Genomic DNA, 14722 nt, shown 5'->3' on the forward strand with positions numbered 1-14722 from the left:
TAATCTGTGCGTGGCACCAGACAGAAAACCTCTTCCATTTGTGTCCGTAGCATTTAAGAGTCGAGGACGCCCTGGCCTTTGCAAGAACCTCTCTGCAGTCGGCCGGTATGTCGTATCCTCCAAACTCTAGCGCTGCAGGAGCCAGGCCTGCAAGTTCAGCGATTTCGGGTCGTGGTGGAGGATGGCACCTCCTTCCCTGGAGAGCAGATCCACGTCCACCGGCAGCTTGATTGGCGGGGACGCTGACAAGTCTAGAAGGTCCGGGAACCATATCTGCCTCGGCCACGCAGATGCGACGAGGATCATCCTGCACCGTGACCTCTTGAGCTGGTTGACGAGCCGGATTAGCAGTGGCAAAGGAGGGAACGCGTAGAGGAACAGGCCCTCCCAGGGGAACGAGAAAGCATCGCCCATGCTCCTCGCCTGGGGAAACCTGCTGGCAAACCTCCGGCACTTGGAGTTCGTCGCCATCGCGAACAGGTCGATCTGGGGTGTGCCCCACCGTCGGAAGAGGCGATCCACTAGATCCTGCCGTAGTTCCCATTTGTGGCACGAGCGCAGCTCCCTGCTGAGTGAGTCGGCGATGGTGTTTTTTATCCCTGCCAGATGAAACGGCACCAGAAACATCCCTTGGGCGACTGCCCAATGCCACAGGTCCTGCGTCTCCTTGGACAGTGCTGGAGACCTGGTTCCGCCCTGTTTCCTGATGTAAAACATGGTGGTGGTGTTGTCGGTGAAGATCCTCACCACCTTGCCCTTGAGGGATGGAAGGAAGGACCTGAGGGCCCAAAACACTGCACGGAGCTCCAGGACGTTGATATGTAGGGATTTCTCCGTCGGGAGCCAAAGGCCTCTAGCGTGTGGATTTTCGGTGTGCGCTCCCCACCCTTCCAGGGAGGCATCCGTGGTCACTGTCTCCTGGTGGGCTGGGGTCTGGAAGTCCATGCCCGCCGTCAGATGCGCGCTGGTGCCCCACCACCGGATCGCTCGTCGGAAACTCTCGTCGAGTGTGATCCTTTCCTCGAAGCTGCCCGTCGTTTGGATCCAGCGCGCGTCCAGGAACTCCTGCAACGGGCGCATCCGGAGCCTGCACATGGGAATGAGGTAGATGCAGGAAGAAGACATTCCGAGGAGGGACTTGATGGACCTCACCTTGGCCGCGTCGGCCACCAACATCCGCTGCACCTTGCCCAGGATGGTCCTGGTCCTCTCCTCCGACGGGGAGGCCAGAAGGGACACTGTGTTGAGCCTCGCTCCCAGAAACAGAGCGTCTTGCGCGGGTACCAGGTGGGATTTGGCGTAGTTCACGGAGAATCCCAAGTCCGTGAGAAGTTGGACGGTCCTTGCCGTGTGAACCACGGCGAGCTCCCTCGTCTTGGCTCGGATGAGCCAGTCGTCCAGGTAGGGGTAGACGTGGATCCCTTCGCGGCGCAGCTGCGCCGCCACCGGTGCGAGGCACTTGGTGAACACCCTGGGTGCCGACCGTAGTCCGAAGGGGAGGGCTTTGAACTGGTAATGACGCCCTTGGACCACAAACCTGAGGAATTTTCGGTGCCCCTTTAGGATGGGAATATGGAAGTAGGCATCCTCCAAATCCAACGACGACAGGAAGTCTCCTTCCTCCAGCTGACCCAGGACGTGCTGGAGGGTGACCATCCGGAACTTTTGCGCCTTGATGAACTTGTTCAGACATCGCAGGTCCAGGATGGGGCGCCATCCCCCCGTCTTCTTCTTCACGAGGAAGTATCTCGAGTAAACTCCGGAGCCCCGAAGCCTCTTTGGGACGAGTTTGATGGCGCCCTTCCTGAGCATCGCCTTTACCTCCAGGAGAGTTTGAGGGACGTGAAGTTCTTTCCTGGCCACGGGGGGGACGCGCGGACACCTTCTTTGAAACTAGAGCGCGTGGCCCCAGGCCAAGGCGTCCAGCACCCAACGGTCGGTGGAGGTGGACTCCCACACGCTGACTAAGCTCGCCAGCCGGCCTCCCACCGGGGTGCTTCGGTGGGGGCCCGACCCCACGGCCAGTTCAATCCTGCTTCGACGAGGCTTTGCCGCCTTGACCTCCTTGGTGACGACGGACTGTTGTCTCGCGGCGCTGGCAGAGGGGAATCCGACGGGCCGGTCTTCTTCCACGCCGAGGCCGTGGCTTACCACCTCGACCAGCTCCTCCTCCGAGGTTGAGGCCGAATCTACGACGACGCCCTGCCCCCCCCCTTTTTCTTCCCCACGGGGGGGTTTCACGGGGGTCCTATCGATGGGCACAAAAGAGGACTCCCTCCGAGGTGGCAGGGAGACTCTGAGCCCCGAGGTCGCCACCACTGGTGTAGCCTCCACAGGCTGAGCCAGGGCCGCCGCGACAGTTTCGATAGAGGGCTTGGCCGGATGGATTAATGCCTTCACCACCTTAGGTGCGCTCACCGCCTTATCCTTGAGGGGGGGGGACACTGCCTCGCTCCCCCTCCGCCTTCGAGCTCGACCGGGGCCTCTCCAGGAGCCTCGCCGGGTGCTTGGCCTTCCTCCTACCCGACCCAGAGCGTTGGCTCGTGGTTGATGGTGCCGGGGAGGGTGCGCCCAGCCTGGCGCCCGTAGAGCCCGACCGTTCGGTGCTCCCGGTGCCAGCGGACTCGCGGTGCTTGGCCTTATGTTGGACCCCCGTCGCCGGGGCGTCCTCAAAGGTCTTAGAAGACCGCTCGGATTTCTTCCTCTTCTTCTCGCTGGCCACAAAATGGCAACATGGAGCAGGGGGTCCCTGCACCTCACCTGGGATCGCCGTGTTGCAAATGGCGCTATCCCACAGTATAGCTGCAGACCCAACAGTGTGGGCCCAAGTAGCCAATCACGGGTGGAGGGAGGCCCAGGAGGCGGGCAGAGGGAGGGGAAGGGGGAAGCAAAGGAGACGGAACCGGAGCAACACGAAGGGGCCTGGGGGCACATGGGGACATGGCTGCTGGCAAAATGGAGCAGGGGGTCCCTGCAGCTCACCTGGGATTGCCGCATTTGCTTCATCAGTAGCAAAACTGAAGGACTGTGAAACAAGGTGGGGAACAATTCAAAGAATGTTTTGCAATTGTGTGGTCTGTGAAGAAGTTTAGACCATACTTGTATGGATCTACTTTTGTAATTCCGACAGACCACCAACCCTTGAGATGGGGGAGGTAACGAGTGTTGGGGAGAATTCTCAGAAATGTGCCATTTCCCCTTCTACCTTCGACCCACAGCTCTTTTGCTGAACTTTGTACTTGTACTTTTAATTCTATGTGTTTTCTGTGTTTCTTTTGGTTTTGGAGTCTGACAAACTCCAAAGGCATCTTTTTACATTGGGACACAGCCACTTCAGTGCAGTGGTACAGGGAAATCTTTCCGATGTCCCAAAGGTTTAAAGGGATGGTCTAGTAAAAAATTGTATTTAAAAAATAGATAGGCCACATAAAAAAAAAATACTAGCATTCTCCGTTTTAAAACTTCCTATGTAAAATTTTGAGCTATTCAAGCTCAAAATTCGAAAAAGCAAGCACAGGGGCACAGCCATTTTGTGAAATGGAGGCCCTCCTGTGCTGGCTTTTGCGGCACTAATGAAGGAAAAGCCAGCCAGCTGTAGTAAACAAAGGCTACCGCTGGGTGGCTTTCCCTTCATTAGTGCTGTAGGCGGAGGACGGGGACCGGAGACCAGAGCAGGAAAGCTGCAGCTGAATCTCGGTTAGTGCTTTTTATTTTTTTTTACAAAAAATAAGCACTAGCTGCGTTTTTTTTTCTAAGTTTTCCGGGCTGGAGGAGCCCGGAAAACTTAGAAATAAAACCGCAGCTTTAAAAACGTATATGTTTGTGGTCGCTTTTGAAGCGACCGCAAACATAAATACAACGTTATTGTGTTGGAAAACTCTGCGGTTTTTTCCAGCCAGTTGGCGAGACGTTGATGGCGGTCCTTCATGGTCCGCTCCGACATGTTGCCGCAAAACGCACAGTCCTTCTCCACGTCGACAGGGGCAAGAACATCAAGAGTATCAGAAATAGAAGAATAGAGAAGAGATAGGGCTGTGTCAGGGTATGAGTCAGCCAGAGGATGTGGAAGGGGAGAGTAGGTGGCAGCAAAAGCCTCGACTGACACGCTTCATGAAGAAAGACCTTGATGACGCTTCATGAAAGACCACGTGTCTTGTCCTCATGTAGGCAGTAAAGACAAAAAGAGTGTTCGTCCTCGAAGACGTTCTGCAGCTGGTGGAGCCTGAGAAACTTGGAAAGAAAAACCGCAGCGTTTTCCAACACAGTAAGGTTGTATTTATGTTTGCGGTCGCTTCAAAAGCGACCGCAAACAAATACAACGTTTTTAAAGCTGCGGAAAACTTAGAAAAAAAAACGCAGCTAGTGCTTATTTTTTGTAAAAAAAATAAATAGCACTTACCGAGATTCAGCTGCAGCTTTCCTGCTCTGGTCTCCGGTCCCCGTCCTCCGCCTGCAGCACTAATGAAGGGAAAGCCACCCAGCGGTAGCCTTTGTTTACTACAGCTGGCTAGCTTTTCCTTCATTAGTGCAGCAAAAGTCAGCACAGGAGGGCCTCCATTTCACAAAATGGCTGCGCCCCTGTGCTTGCTTTTTCGAATTTTGAGCTTGACTAGCTCAAAATTTTACATAGGAAGTTTTAAAACGGAGAATGCTAGTATTTTTTTTTATGTGGCCCATCTATTTTTTAAATAACATTTTTTACTAGACCATCCCTTTAAATACATTCCCTTGGTTAAACTGTTTCCAAGAGCAGTGAAGTGAAATTGACTACTTAAATAGGTAACTTTCTAGACCCAGCACACACTATCTTACAGTAGGGTGCTGGAGGGGTTATTTAGTATCCCTTTTGGCTAGTTTCTCATGTAACATGTTTAGGTTACCCTTTCTACAATTAATCACTGGTGGCACTGGTTTACTTTTTTCTACCATTGAATGATTCAACCGCGGGCTACAATTGCAGCTGCAACAAAGCACCCATAAGTGCCCATTTTCCCAAAATGGCCCCAGGCTTCTTTTTTTTGCCATTTCTCGTTGGAAAGGTCCTCCTTGAGATTTACTCTACACCAAACCAGGTTTGGTCCCTTTGTTCTTTTTGTCTTTGGCAGGGTTCACTGGTGAAACCCGCCTCTGGCTCCAACGTGTCTGCCAGGGCAGGAAGCGAGGGAGGTTCCTGAACTCTGTGCTTAATCCTCTTTGTTACATGAAACGCACCCAAAGGTGATTGTCCTGGGAGGTCAGCCACCCTGCTGTGTGAGTGACAGCTAGGCTGCGAATGAATGGGAGAGACTTGCATTAAAGGTGAGGTTGTTTGCTTGGGAGGCAGAGTGTTAGGCAGAATTCTCATAAATGTGCTAATTCTCTTCACCTTAGAGACCCCCAGCAACTTTGCTGGATTTTGAGGACTTGATTTTTTTTACCTTGAGAGTGTGGGACTCCCCCCCCCCCCCCCCCCCGCCATTATCTCATGTATTTTGATGTGCGTTTTACTCATGTTCTCAGATTATGGAGTTTTAGACAACTCCATAGGCATCATCTTTTCATTTGTGTCACACAGCACCCTCAGTGCAGTGACACAGGGGAAGCCTTTTAAGCTGTCCCAAGGTTTAATACCTTCTCTGGGATAAACTGTTTCCCAGAGAAAGTAAAGTGAAATTGACTTTTAGTCTTTCCAAATTCCTAGACCCAGCACACACTATCTTACAATAGAGTGCTGGAGGGGTTACCTAGTATCCCCTATGTCTAGAAACTCATGTAGCAGTGAAATGCTACCCTTTCCTCTCGAAATGGCTGGTGGCAGTGGGTTTACAACGAGCTACCATGATTTTTCCCGACTGCGAACACTGGCAGCGTTAAATTGCGGGAACCATGTTTTTCAAGATGGCGTCTGAGCCTCCTTTGTTTAAACGGGTCCCGGTCTTTTTTCACCATTTCATTTGGGAAAGGTCCTTCTAGAGTTTGTCTCTGCATGCCAAACCAGATTTGGTCCCTTTGTTCCTACGCATTTGGTGGGCTTCAGGACTGAAGACCGCCTCTGGCACCAGTGTCTGGGGTGGGCAGGAAGTGAGGGAGGTGCCTGAAACTCTGCTTAGTCTCCTAGGAGACCCAAATGCACTGTGGCACGATTGGCTGGCTGTCAGACAAGAACAGCCAACCTACTGGGTGAGTGGCAGCTATGCTGGCATAATTGGGAGAAAACTGTTTATAAGGCGAGTCTCTTGGCTTGGAAGGCAGAGTCGACCACTGGAACAAAAGAACCGAAGACTAGCTGGAAGAGGACAGCTGCTGCAAGGCCCGATTCGCCAAGTTCATCTCGACAGAGAAGCCCTTAAATGACGACCCTTTGAGTTGGTGGGACCAATCAACTTGTAAGCCACCTGGATACCATTCTCGGATATGGTTGTATTTTCCCCAGAGTGCTGCAGGAAACAGAATAGCCAGGGAGAAGGACACCAGTTTGTGTGCTTGACTACAGCTACCGGAATTGAAGATTTTCTTTTGCCAGCTTTTTGACACGTCCCAGTGCAGGAGTCCCCCAACGTCCTCCCTCTTGTCACCACGACGGAGGCTCAGGAACAAGATGATCTGCAGTAATTGCCAGGAACAGATGTCTTCAGCTGCATCTTTTTCTTCAATGTAAGGTACTGTGAAAACCCGACGAAGAGTACTTACCTCTCACTGAGAAAGTGCTGAAACTCTGGCAACTTGCAGGCCTAGTCAGCTTGTGACCAGACATATGAATCTTTCTTTTACAAACTACTTCTGAGAACTATGGCAAAGACTTTTCCGTTTAACTTCCAGAACTGCTTTATCCTATACAAGACTTTGGCTTACCCTATTGCACTGAATCAACTCCTCTGGTGAACTCAAACTATTTGCACTGTTTTAGAGTAACTGTATTATTAGTTTTATAAACTTATACATTTTTGCTCCTACTTCAAATGCTCTGAATGCCATTTTGCTCCTCCTTCAAAGTAGTTTAAATGCCTTGGTACCTGATCTTGTAAGTACTGAAGTATATTTTTGTGTGATGGATTGCCTCCTTCTACTGAATATTTTATAAAGCACTGAAATAATTTAATAAGTGTGTTATCATGAAACCTTAAGTATAACAGTCTATTTGAATACTTGCAATTATAGAGCCCTGTGTAACACCCTTACAGCTCACATTCCTTCTTGAGATAAGCCTGACTGCTCAGCAGCACTACCACAAAACTGTAGAACAGACTTCTACCAAAAGTTGGTTTTGCTTACACCTGTAGTCCTAGTTGTGTGTGGTGGTCCCAAAGGGTACTGCATACAAACTTAGCCTAACACAGAGTCAACCACTGGACGAAAGACTCTAAAGAAAAACTTTGGATAGAGACTTGCTGCAACTCCTGGACCGTTGGTTTGCCCAGTGAAGGCATGCTGCAGTGCTGAAGCTCAGAATTCGCCTCGACCATTGCTGATGCAGGAACCGAGTGCCAGGGAGAGAAACCCCAGAATCAAGTGCATCATTTTTAAGTTGGACCCGAGCTCCAGGAAGATCATCCGGACTCCCTCGAACCAGGACTAACTGATGTATCCTGCCTCCTAACCAACACTAACCAAGCCTGAGCCACCTCAGAGTGCTGGACCCCAAAAGCAAAGAAAGCCCACAATGTATCCGAGAACCGCAGTGGTGCTATTCGCGAGAAGCTGAAACCACAACGTGCCGCTGATGTGCACTTTGCCCATTGCTGCCGCCGCGCTTCGAACTGTAATGCAAGAGTCCCCAGACGTCCTCCCTCTTGCTCCAATGACTGCGGCCCTGGAACAACAGGATCTGCCATACTACAACAGGAACAGAAGCCAGCTGGAACCAATTTGTTCAGACCTAAGGTACTGTGAACTAATGGGTACTTACCTCTTGCTGTGTAGTTTGCTTGCTCTCAGTTGAGACTTGAATTTACTATCTTTTGTAGAGTTGCTTGCAGCTCTTTCACAGGCCTCCTAGCTTGTGGCCAAACAGTGATTTCTTTTTCAACAAAAAAAATCCAACATTGTGTAAGACTTTACTTTTTCAAGAACAACTTCAGCTGCCCTAGACTTTGCTCAATTGACATTGGCTGTCCTGGCTCACTGATAAGACTTCAAAACACAGTCAGAGGCTAGATCTGTCCCTCCAACAAGTTATACATTATTTACTTGTGTAGCTGGGAAAGGGTTACTCTACATTGCATTGGGGGTTCAAAAGTGCTTACCTGTTTGAGAAACTTGTTAATCATTGTTTCTTCCTTGATCCTTTTGACACCAAACTCGGTACTGCTCTAAATGTACCAGTGATATTTCCATGCCCACAGTGTCCTAGTTATTGGTGTCACCCAAGGGTGTAGGAAGTGTCTGTGCCATCACAAAAGAGTATCCACTGATTTATTCAAACAGAGTGTGTATTTTTAAACATTTTAAGTGTTACATATTGGCTTTTTTAGGCTTATTCAAACCGACTGTTCAATTAATAAATTGTTTAATCAAGAAACCTTGAGTACAAGTTTTAATTTGGACACTGGTCACTGTGAAACTGTGTTGCAACCCTACAGCTCACATTGACCGCTCTTGAAATAAGCTTGGCTACTCAGTCACTTTATCAACTTGTGTACTACAGACTTATGCCAAAGGGTGGGTTCCCATTGCCAGGAGGACAAGGCTTGTAACAGTCTCCCACAGGGTACTGCATACAATCTTGCCTAACACCGGGCTTAGCCGATTTCCTCTTCGAGGAGGCGCTGGAGAGATGGAGGCAGACGGCAAAGACGAGCACGCCCGGATCATTGCGGGACATGCTTGCGCGGCAACCCCAACGTAAAGGGCCGCACGGTGCTTACCATGTCTTTGGCCCCCACGGATGGAGCACCCACAACAGACTAAGAAGCCTGCTCCTCGGACCGGCTGGTCCTGGGTGAGGCATGACCCCGCTTGCCACATGGGGTAGAGGCCTTGGCGTTGAGCCACGCCGCCAATCTACTGTGCTGTTCCTTGACAGTGTGTTTGGTGAAACCCAGGAAATTTTCGCAATCCGCTTCCTTGTGGTCCGGATGAAGACAGAGGCATTGAGAGAGGTTGTCCTCCACAAACACATTCCTCAATCCACAGTAGAACTTGTAGAGAATCTGTCATTCTCCTCTGACATGGTCTGGAGTGGGGTTTAGGCCAGATGGCCTTCTGGAATGTTCGATGAAACTTGACGAACGACACTGACAAACAGATCCCTGCTTGCCAGTCAAATGAACGAAAGAGCACACAGGCTCTATTTGACAAAAGGAACAAGTTACTTACCTGTAACTGGTTCTCCAGCATGGGTCTGGCATGGATTCACATGCTCATGAATATTCCCCGTCAGGCCGGGAATCCTCGGTATAGAAAAAAAATCAGTATCAGTTTTGTTTCTGATCTGTCTTTCTTAGTAGTAACCAATCACTGGTCTCTGGGTCATACTGCCCCCAGCCAATGACTGCCCTCTCCCTAAGCCCCGCCTCCGGCAGCCATCCCCAGATTTGGTAGCACGTAAAGTGGCAGTATGACCAAGTGAAGAGCCGCAGAGGGGTAGGCGGGAGGGTTCGCATGTGAATCCATGCCAGACCCATGCTGGAGAACAACAGTTACAGGTAAGTAACTTGTTCCTTCTCCAGCATGCGGTCTGGCATGGATTCACATGCGCATGAATAAGAGAATACATAGCAGTACACACATGCACAATCACGGGAGGTGGCAACAGGCTCAACATTAAGCAATACAACAACTCAACATTAAGCAACTCTTACCTCCTCCCCAGGCTCACCCTAGGCGAACAGGTTGGGCAGCACTGCTTGGCCGACCCTGGACTCCTCCCCTGGAGTCCCGATCGACGCAGTAGAATCTTGTGAAGGTGTGTCGGCCTCCACGTCGCAGGCCTGCAGATGTCCAGCAGGGGCACACCAGACAGGAACGCTGTGGTAGCAGCGATCGCTCTGGTCGAATGGGCTCTCGGACGGCCGGGCAGCTGTCGGTTTGCCAACCGTTGACAGTGCATGATGCAGCTGGAGAGCCACCTGGAAATGGACGTCTTCGAGAGAACCTTCCCTTGATTCACAGTCCCAAAGTTCACAAACAGCTGTGACGTCTTCCGAAAACTCTTTGTGCGGTCCACGTAGAACTTCAGCGCTCTAGCTACATCCACCGAGTGCAAAGTCCTCTCGGCCGGCGACGGGAAGAAAACTGGCAACACCGAGGGCTCGTTGAGGTGGAAGTCCGACGGCACCTTGGGCATAAAGGATGGGTGTGTCCTCAGCACCACCCTCGTGTCATGTAAAGTCCAGTATGGAGGCTTGCAAGATAGGGCCTGGATCTCTCCCACTCGTCGTGCGGAGGTGATGGCCACGAGGAAAGCTGTCTTCCATGACAGGAACTTCAAAGGCGCCAAATGCATAGGCTCGAATGGGGCCCCCCATGAGCTTGGTCAGCACCACATTAAGCTCCCACGCCGGGGCAGGAGCCTTCACCGGCAGGAATGATCGGAATAGTCCCTTCATGAATTCTTTCACCAGGCGATGAGACCACAAGGACGCCCGACCCGTCGTCCTGGTATATCGGGAGATTGCAGCCAGATGTATTTTGATGGAGGCGTGAGCCAGTCCAGCTTTGGCCAGCGACAGTAGGTACGGCAGTACTTGAGGGGCCGTAATCCGCAGAGGGTTAATCTACTGTGCACGGCACCAGACAGAGAACCTCTTCCATTTATGTCCATAGCACTTGAGAGTTGAGGACGCCCTGGCCTTTGCAAGAACCTCTCTGCAGTCGGCCGGGATGTCGTACCCTCCAAACTCTAGTGCTGCAGGAGCCAGGCCTGCAAGTTCAGCGACTCCGGGTTGTGGTGAAGAATGACGCCTCCTTCTCTGGAGAGAAGATCTGTGTCCGTCGGCAGCTTGACTGGTGGGGACCTTGACAAGTCCAGAAGGTCCGGGAACCAGATCTGTCTCGGTCACGCCGGTGCAACGAGGATCATCCTGCACCGGGACCTCAAGCTGGTTGATGAGCCGGAGCAGCAACGGCAGCTGAGGGAACGCATAAAGAAATAGGCCGTCCCAGGGGAACGAGAAAGCATCGCCCATGCTCCTCGGCTGGGGGAACCTACTGGCGAACCTCCGGCACGTGGAATTCGTCGCCGTCGCGAAGAGATCGATTTGGGGTTCGCCCCATCGTCGGAAGAGTCGATCCACTTGGCGTAGTTCCCACTCGTGGCACGAGCGCAGCTCCCTGCTGAGCGAGTCGGCGATCGTGTTTTTTATTCCTGCCAGATGAAGAGGCACCAGAAACATCCTTTGGGCGACGGCCCAATACCACAGATCCTGGGCTTCCTTGGATAGGGCCGGGGACCTGGTTCTGCCCTGCTTCCGGATGTAGAACATCGTGGTGGTGTTGTCGGTGAAGATCCTCACCACCTTGTCCTTGAGGGACGGAATAAAGGACCTGAGGGCCCAGAACACTGCACAGAGCTCCAAGATGTTGATGTGGAGAGACTTCTCCAGGAGCCAAAGGCCTCTCGCGTGAAGATCTCCGGAGTGTGCTCCCCAACCTTCCAGGGAGGCATCCGTCGTCACCGTCACCTGGTGAGCTGGGGTCTGAAAGTCCGTGCCCGCCGACAGATGGGAGCGGGTACCCCACCACCGGATCGCCTGACGGAACGTCTCGTTGAGGGATCCTGTCCTCCAAGCTGCCCGTCGACTGGATCCAGCGGGCGTCGAGGAACTACTGTAAGGGTCTCATCCGAAGCCTGCAAAGGCGCACCAGATAAATGCAGGAGACATCATCCCGAGGAGGGACTTGATAGATCTTATCCTGGCCATGTCCGTGGCCAGCAGACGCTGCATCTTGCCCAGAATGGTCCTGGTCCTTTCCTCCGACGGCGAGGCCAGCCGCGCCACTGTGTCAAGCTTGGCTCCCAGAAACAGGGCGACTTGCGACGGAACCAGGTGGGATTTTGGAGGGTTGATGGAGAATCCCAGGTCCGTGAGCAGCTGGACAGTCTTCGCAGTGTGCTCCACGGCGAGCTCCCTTGTCCTTGCCCGGATGAGCCAGTTGTCCAGGTAGGGGTAGACGTGGATCCCCTGTAGGCGCAGCCGCGCCGCCACTGGTGCGAGGCACTTGGTGAACACCCTGGGTGCCGACTTCAATCCGAACGGGAGTGCCTTGAACTGGTAGTGCCGCCCTTGGACCACGAACCTGAGGAACTTTCGGTGTCTTTTTAGAATGGGGATGTGGAAGTACGTATCCTCCAAGTCCAACGATGACAGGAAATCGCCCTCCAGCTGTCCCAGCACATGCTGGAGGGTGATCGTACTGTGCCTTGATGTACTTGTTCAGTCGTCGTAGGTCCAGGATGGGGCGCAATCCTCCTGTCTTGTACCTTGAGTAAACTCCGGAGCCCCGAAGCCTCTTTGGGACGAGCTCAATGGCACCCTTCTTGAGCATCGCCCTTACTTCCAACAGTAGGTGAGGGACGTGATTTTCCTTCCTGGCCACGGGTGGAACGCGAGGGCCCTTCTTCTGAAACTCGAGGGCGTGCCCTTGGGCCAGGGCGTCCAGCAACCAACGGTCGGTGGAGATGGACTCCCACACGCTGACTAACCTCGCCAGCCGGCCTCCCCCCTGGGGTGCTTAGGCGGGGGCCCGACCCCATGGTCGGTTCAATCTTGTTTGGAGGCCGCCTTGCCTGCTTGTCGACGGGCACCACCTGACTTGCCGCGTCCCCTGTAGGCTTCCTGGGATGAAGATCTTGCCGCTTGGCGGCAAGTGGAGGAGCCACTGCCGGATCCCTTGGAGGCACCTTGTCTGCTTCCGGAGCTCCGAAAGGACGGCAGTCGTTGGAGCACTCCCAGTGCCCGGGCAGTCTCCGTGTCTGTCTTGATGGCCTGAAGGGACTCATCAACCGCCTTCCCAAACAGGTTGTTCCCATCGAAGGGCATGTCCAAAACCTTGGTTTGTACGTCCTGGCGGAAATCCGTGGCCTTGAGCCATCCTCGTTGTCTCAAGCAAACGCTGTTGCCCAACTGACGGAAACCGGTGTCGGCGATGTCCGTTGCCACCATGATGGCGTGGTCCGAAGCAATCTCCCCCTCCTGTAGGATTTCAAGGGCCTCAGCCCTTTTGGCGTCCGGAAGGAAGTCTAACAGAGGGGCGATTTTGAACCACAACTCAGTCGTAGCGGGCTACGATAGCCAGGGCGTTGGCCGCCTTGATAGTCGTCGCTGCGGATGAGATGATCCGTCATCCCATCGTGTCCAACTTCCTGCCCTCGCTGTCCGGCGGGGAAGTTGATGTCGAGGCCGATGCACCCCCAGCTTTCTTCTTTGCCGCCGCCGAGACGACCGAATCCGGGGTAGGTTGTGCCCGAAGGCACAAGGGGGCAGCGTCGGGGACCCGGTACTTCTTCTCGTACCGGTCCCTCTTTGCCGGCACCGTGGCAGGGTTCTTGAGGAGGGCGAGCCCCTCATCCCAGATGTCATCAAGAAGCGGTACGGCGAGAATAGTCTTCGACTTAGCCTCGCAGCGTTGGTAAAGGAACCCTTCTTTCTTTTCTTCTGGGCAGAGCTGAAAAAGCTCGGATGCCCTGGAAATCATGGCATGAAAGGATCCAATCTCGTCGGGCGGGGACGCCCGAGCAGGGGGCGAAGGGGGACACGTTCCGTCGTCGCCTCCGTCGCCATCTGTACCTGTCATAGCCGTGTCCGTGCCTGTATCATCCCTGTGGGTAGTAGACCAGGGGGAAGGCAGAGCAGGCCGCAGAGGTGGCCTAGGATGCGTCGTCCTCCTCTTATGCAGTGGACTTTCCGAAGGTCCTGGCTCCGTTTCCCCCGTCAGGTCTGGCTCAGGTACCTCAGTCAGGGGAAGGGGCAACCTTCTCCTCATCTCCGAGCATAAGGACTGAATCGCTGACAAAATGGCCGCCGAGGTGTCCTGCGGCGCCGGAAACGACGGGCGCGAGGGCTCTTAGGAGCCTTGTTGGCGACACTGTCGCTCTCGTTGTCGCCCTCGTCGGGATCCCTCCCGATGGGCTGGGCCTCTTCCACGACTTCAATGAGCTCTTCAGAGGTCGTGTCCGTATCCACGATGGCCACCAGCCCCTCCCCCACCTTTTCCAACAAGGACTTTGTGGGGGTCTTCTCAATGGGCCTGAAAGAAGACTCCCTCCGCGGTGGCAGGGAGACTCTGGGTCCTGAGGGCGCCTCCACTGGTGTAGCCTCCACAGGCTGAGCCAGGGCCACAACCTCAATCGAGGTCTTAGCAGGGTGAATTAAGGCCCTCGTCGCCTTCTGGACGCCTGGGGCCTTCACCTGGGGGTTGGGGGGTCTGAGCCTCGCTCCCCCCTCTGCCGGAATCTTCGAGATCGACCGGGGCCTCTCCAGAAGCTTCGCCAGGTTCTCGGACTTCCTCTTACCCGAGCCAGAGCGTTGGCTCGTGGTTGATGGCGCCGGGGAGGATGCGCCCTGCCTGGCAGCCAAGGAGCCCAACAGTTCGGCGCTCCCGGTGCCCGCGGACTCGCTTAGCCTTTTGTTGGACCCCCGTCGCCGGGGCACCCTCACAGGACTTCTCGGACTTCTTCTCGCCTGACGGGCGCTTCCCTTCCAGCCAGTTGGCGAGACGAAGGTGGCGATCCTTCATGGTCCGCTCCGACATGTTCCCACAAAACGCACAGTCCTTCTCCTTGTGCGTCTTGTCCTCATAGAGA

General features: G+C 53.6%; 1 protein-coding gene across 4 annotated transcripts in view; it reads right to left on the reverse strand.

Annotated features, from left to right (window-relative positions):
* MIER3 (MIER family member 3) overlaps nt 1-14722 on the reverse strand; it is a 465034-nt gene that overhangs the window by 147345 nt on the left and 302967 nt on the right. The window lies entirely within an intron of this gene.

The sequence above is a fragment of the Ambystoma mexicanum genome, chromosome 6p, assembly GCF_040938575.1.
Source record: "Ambystoma mexicanum isolate Mex_15411 chromosome 6p, UKY_AmexF1_1, whole genome shotgun sequence".
Taxonomy (NCBI): domain Eukaryota; kingdom Metazoa; phylum Chordata; class Amphibia; order Caudata; family Ambystomatidae; genus Ambystoma; species Ambystoma mexicanum.